Below are 6,141 nucleotides of genomic sequence, written 5' to 3'. Positions count from 1 at the left end.
GCGGCGGCTACAAAAGAAGGTTGGGTCGGGGAGGGTGGGTGGAACTGTTCGATCTAGGTTTCCAGAGGGGGATGGGCAGACAATATTGGCCCAGTAAGGCCCAATCAAACCCTAGCCTGCCTAGCTCAATCTGAACCATCTATATTCTCTAATCTTCACCGTCCATCTATTCCCTTCTATCTCTTTCTCTCACCTGGCCTTGCTGCAGCTCCTCTTCCATGACTTCTCTACCTTCGCCCCTCCCTCCCTGCCTCCCCCTCCTTCCCTGGAACCGCCCCTCCTTCACTGCTCTGTTTCCTTTGCCAGACTCCTCTTCCATGGCAGATCGATCGAGTCGCTCGACTCAAAAACCGTGACTAGTCGATTGATTCGCTCGACTCATCCAATGATTCGAGTCGACATGTTGAGTCGACCTTCATGTAACGACTTGTCGACTAGTCGCGACTAGTCGTTCGACTCGAAAACAGAGGGTGCAATGGCCGAATATAGGGACTTCGTCGAGAATTGTCGAGAGGACTCCAAGCGCCAAGACACGGCGTCGAGCATGATGTCCACGTCCAACAGCTGAAGAGCAATGGATTGGAGGAGGGCATCCCACGCGGCCACCTCTGGAGGACTAAAGGAGTGTCGGAACGCGAGGCGTCCTAAATCAGTAAGGGCCGCCTCGACGGAGACCCGAGGGTCAACCGCGATGGAGAATAATTCCGGGAAACGGGCGTCAAGGAGGGAGTCCCCCACCCACCGGTCGAACCAGAACAACATCGAGGAACCAGAGCCCACCGAGATGGAGGTACCAATCCAGAGGATAGGCAGGAGCTGGATCATCGCTTGCCAGAACTGGGAGCCACCGGTGCGCTGGCCGAAGGCGAGGGGCTGATCACTTAGGTATTTATTGTATTGATTCTCATCCTCTCTTGAAGTTATCTCCATAATCTATCATGGGAACATAACATGAAGGTTCTACTGAAATCATGCATGAAGATAGCTTGAAATGTACTCCCCCCGTTTCTAAATACAAGACCTTTTAATGATTCTATTATGGACTACATATGGATGTGTAGACATATTTAAAAATGTAAATTCACTCATTTCGCTACTTATGTAGTATATAGTGAAATCTCTAAAAGGTCTTATATTTAGGAACGGAGGGAGTAGGAGTAATAAGAAAACTTACTGCAGAAATACCAGCAATCTGCACATATATGCGATATCATCAGGAGTGAACAGGCCAGATTCGCCAACAACCTGAAAAATAGACTTGTAAAAATCCAATTCAGATAATTTTGCTTTAAGCATTTTATGTTGGCAAACTAAGAGTTGGAGATGTAAAAACAGGATATGTAAAATTTACATCTTAAAAAAGTGCTTTTTACATCTTTGAAAAAGGGCCAACTCCAACGGATGATGTAAAACAGTAATGTAAATGGACAAATCCAATAAATGATGCAAATGGAGATGTAAATTTGATGACAGGCTGCACGAGATTTTCTTCCAAGCTTGGCAAATCAACACATCTTCAGGAGGGGTATAATTTGTGGTTCTTCCCTTCATGGTGAAACCCTCTTCGTCCATGTCATAATTCAAGCCGGGGGCGGTGGCGGTGGCGGTGGGGTGGGCCAGACCAGCGGCGGCGACGGAGGGCGTGGCAGGGTCATCGACATCGGCCATGGTGGCATCGGGTGTCGGGCGGGAGGCGGACGGGCGTCAGGCACGCGGCAGGCACATGGCTTTTGGTCAGGCTATACTTGAAACGTGGTGATATTATAATGAAGAAGGGCGGGCGTCAGGAACGATATAATGAAAACGTGGTGGTAGTATCCCCTTCTCCATTATAATATCACCACGTTTCTTCAATAACATCCTCGTGTTTGAAGTATCCACTTCAAATGTCTCTGTAAAGAACAATAAACTTCAACATCATCCAGCACGGACCAAAGGTAACTTTGGGCTTAGAAAGTACAAAGAGAAAAAATGGATGTAAAATAGTACTCCTTCTGACCCGAATTTATTGATGCAGCATTGTATAGAGGATGCGCCAATTAATTCGGATCAGAGGGAGTACTTAAACTGTGGTTATTGATACTGATAAGCTCAACACCATCTATTTTCAGCATGCAATCTACTGTAGTTCCCTCTCATCATGAAGCTGAAATAGCAGTCACATTTAGCACACTGCTAAATGCCGCAGTTCAGTTTCTCCAAGTGGATACAATCAAATGAACTAGACTGATAGGGTGATATTTTTTCCGGACAATACATTGTTAGCGTGGAGTTAATAGCATGAATTTGCCAGCATAGTATATACTCCCTCCGTCCGGAATTACTTGTCGCAAAAATGATAGAAATGGATGTATCTAAAACTAAAATACATCTAGATACATCCATTTCTCGGACAAGTATTTTTGGATGGAGGGAGTAGTTGCAAAGGGATCATGAGCAATCCATTCTTCATATTACAGAGTAAGATCAGCAATCAAAATCGAATTAACTCCATGCAATTGGACAGTTCTGGCAAGAAATTGGTCGTATAAAAAATAGTTTGCTTGGAACATATCTCAGTAAGAGCAGTCATTCCAAGAATTTTGCAGACCTGAAGCATGTACGTCATGTCAAGATCTGGCATGACACACTCAGTGGCCCCGAGCCAAGAGGGAGGATGAAACAACTATTCATTCCATAATTCAAGATGTTGTGTTTTGAGTTGAACTATTGTACATGCTAGATCATATTACAATCTACTCCCTCCGTTTCTAAATATAAGTCTTTTTATAGATTTCATTACAGACTACATACATATGTATATAAACATATTTTAGAGTGTAGATTTACTCATTTTGCTTCGTATGTAGTCCATAGTATTTTTTTTAAATTTTTTTATATTTAGAAACAAAGGAAGTATGTATAGAAAACTTTTCTGAATGCCTGTATTTTTTTTGGTAAGGGAGTCGCCCATTGGTAGCATGGCAGCACCAAGTTTCAGAACTTTTCTGTCCCTATGTGGTTGATTTTGTTAGGGGTACATGGTTGATGTTCTGGATGCATATATACATCTGGCGCACTCTGGCCCAATATTTCTGTTCAATTTTAAGATGGGTCACACACCTCCTCATCTGGGAGCAACACCGCCGCCTTCGTCGCCGTGTAACTCCCTGCCTGTCAGCCGACGAACCTGGGACGAAGTCACCGCGACGCCGGCTATGGCTGCGCCTTCGGGTCCGAGCGGACCAGGCGGAGGGCGCCAGCAACCTAGTGCCTCGGGCGCAGTTCAGGGAGGGGTAGGGTTCGGCAAGGCGTCGGGGCCCCTTGGGCCAGTGGTGTTCGGGACCGGGGTTGCTCAGGCCGCGGGTGCTCAACCTGCTACGGGCGCGGTCGCATTCGGAGCTGCTGCTCCTCAAGCCACGAAACCGGGGCAGAAACGCAAAAAGAAGAAGAAGAAGACGGGTAATGGACAACCACAGGTACAGGGCGCTCCTACTGTGCAACCGGCCGCTCAAGCACCGGGAACCGAGGGAGAACAGCCCGATCCTGGGGTTATTGGGCAGGATGCGAAGAAACCGAAGACAAGATGCTGGAAGTGCGAAGTGGACACCCATGCAACCAAGGATTGCACCATTGCGCATTATTGTTATATTTGCGATGACTCTCAACATCCGCTCAAGAAGTGTCCTACTTTGAAACTTCCAAAGCCGACAGTTCTTGTTGCAGGGCAGGGTGATCATGACACGATGTTCAGCTTGTTTCCGTCGAGTGTGTACAAGCCACACATGGGTAACAGTGGGGCACCCACGACATTGGTGAGTGTTGAAGGTGTGTCTGCAACTACTGCGCAACTGGAGGCTTAGGTCGCGCGCATTTGCCCGAACCCATCTTGTGTGTGGGAGGCTGTGCCTAATGGAGATGATTCATTCACACTCAGTTTCTCGTCCAAGGAAGATTTGTTGCGCATCGACGGTATTGTTTTTGAAATCCCAGCTCAGAATACTAGATTATTGTTCAGTCAATGGAGGCCCGAGGAGGTAGAACCTATCATGGAGTTGTATCAAACTTGGGTCCAGGTCTCTGGCGTTCCTCCGTCCATGAGACATTTCCTGGGTCTTTGGGCGGTCGGCACCCTCATCGGCTCTACCATTGATGTGGACTTGCTGGCGCTCAGGCGTCGGGGTATTGTCCGTATCTTAGTTGGCATGGTTGCAGACGATTGTTTCAGGAAGACCGATGCATTGGGTCCGTATATTAAAACTACCGGTGTGTTGGTTCTAAAAGGATATGCTTTCACCTTTCGTCCTGAGGCTGCGGATTTCATTCCGGAACCCGATTTTGTTCCTTTCTTTTGGGAGCGAAAGGAGAAGGATGATCCGGCAGATAAAGGTTCAGAGGGGAGAGATGAAACTGGACACAAAGGCAAGCAGTCTTCTACGACTGGAAACCTGGGTGCTACTGACATGGCTATAGACACTAACTCGGGGCAAAGCTCAACACATGTCCAGAGTGCTTCTGTGGCTCACTTGCTCAACGGTATGGCTATCACGCCAATAAACCATAATCCGCAGACTCCTAGAGGCAAAGAATTTGTGAGAAAGCTGAAGCAATCAGGAGGATGGAACCGGATGGTTGGTACACACTTGGTTCCTAAGCAGCTCCTAGGACGGACTGCTACACAAATGAGGACGGTGGCCACACCAAATTCTGCTTCTTGTATGGCGGAGTGCGGGGATGTGACAGGAAGGGCAGCGGCTTTCACGACATCTATGGGGCACGCGGTTATGCCGGTGATCTCACCATCGTCGCCTTCCTCGACGACCACGCCGGCAATCCATACAAGCTTGGCGGTGGGTGGGGCTATGCATGGCCACACCATGGACGACTCGTCTGCTAACACTGTCGGGATATGCAGTCCCAGGCTGAACACACCCGTGGCCAGGATGCCAATGCCACTGGCTGAGGCATCGGCCAAGGAGGCACCGCGGGTCATGGCATGTGTAGATGATGGACAGACTCCAAGGCTGGAGACGGCTGCGACATCAACTTTGCCTTCTCCCTTGGAGCGTCCGTCGTAGGTTGACTCGAAGCTGATGGGTTCTACTGAGTCGTCTTCACCGACGAGGCGCCCAAAGGCTGCAGCGACGGACGACGTCTCGGCTCCGAACGTTGTGGTCGAGGGGGGTTCACCACCAACAACACCCCCTCCCGCAGCGACTCAAGGCCTTAGGCGTGGGGATCAGCCTAAACCCCCACCCAGGCGTAGCATGCGACACCCCGTGGCAGCGGATGGCTCATCGGCGACGGATGAGAACGCGTTATCCAAGGCGATGAGGCGCAAGGCGGAGTTACTGGAACCGTCAACAATGGGTACGTCTAATGCTAAGAATTCATTTTTATCTTATTCATCTGCCAAGTTAGCTTCCAACTTAAACAAAGTAGGTGTCAACTTAGGTAAAAATGAACATGAAATCATTGTCTCGACCAACAGACCAACGCTTTGAAGCATATGGAGTATGACCGATTAAAGGTTTATCCGGGTGCATCTAGTAGGTCGGTTACCACCCACTTAGATGAGGAAGAAGCGAATGCCACTATTGATGGGCATCTTCTATCACATCTTGTGGGAGAGGTGACGGAGGTGGGATCGGATGAGGACGGGCTAGGATCTATTTACGATCTACATGCCTCCGGCCGAAAATCCAAAACCGCCAAAGACAAAAAGAATAAAAAAGTAAGAAAGTTTGAGAAACAGCCAAAATGTCCAATTGTTTCCCAATGAACGACATCTTCATGAATAGAAGAGGTCTTGGTGACTTGGCTAAACATTTGAATATTGCCCAATATGTTCGGGATCATAAATTAGATTTTTTGGCTGTCTCCGGAACCGGAAGGAGGGATTTTCCAGTGAGTGTCCTAGATCGCCTTTCAGGCGGGATGGACTTTACTCGGCACTCGATCCCTCCTCGTGGAAGATCTGGCGGCATCTTACTCGGTGTACTTTCAGACTCCATGGAACTGTTAGCTTATATGAGTGGGGAATTTCACATAAAATTCCACGTTCGTAACAAAGTAGACAATTTCATATGGAGTTTAGTCGCCGTATATGGTGCTGAGGAGGAGCGAAAAGCTGCTTTTCTCCGGGAGATGGTAAACCTAGCT

The sequence above is a fragment of the Hordeum vulgare genome, chromosome 5H (assembly GCF_904849725.1).
Source record: "Hordeum vulgare subsp. vulgare chromosome 5H, MorexV3_pseudomolecules_assembly, whole genome shotgun sequence".
In the NCBI taxonomy this organism is placed as follows: domain Eukaryota; kingdom Viridiplantae; phylum Streptophyta; class Magnoliopsida; order Poales; family Poaceae; genus Hordeum; species Hordeum vulgare.
The sequence above is the reverse complement of the archived record's forward strand: the minus strand, read 5'-3'. Positions refer to the sequence as shown.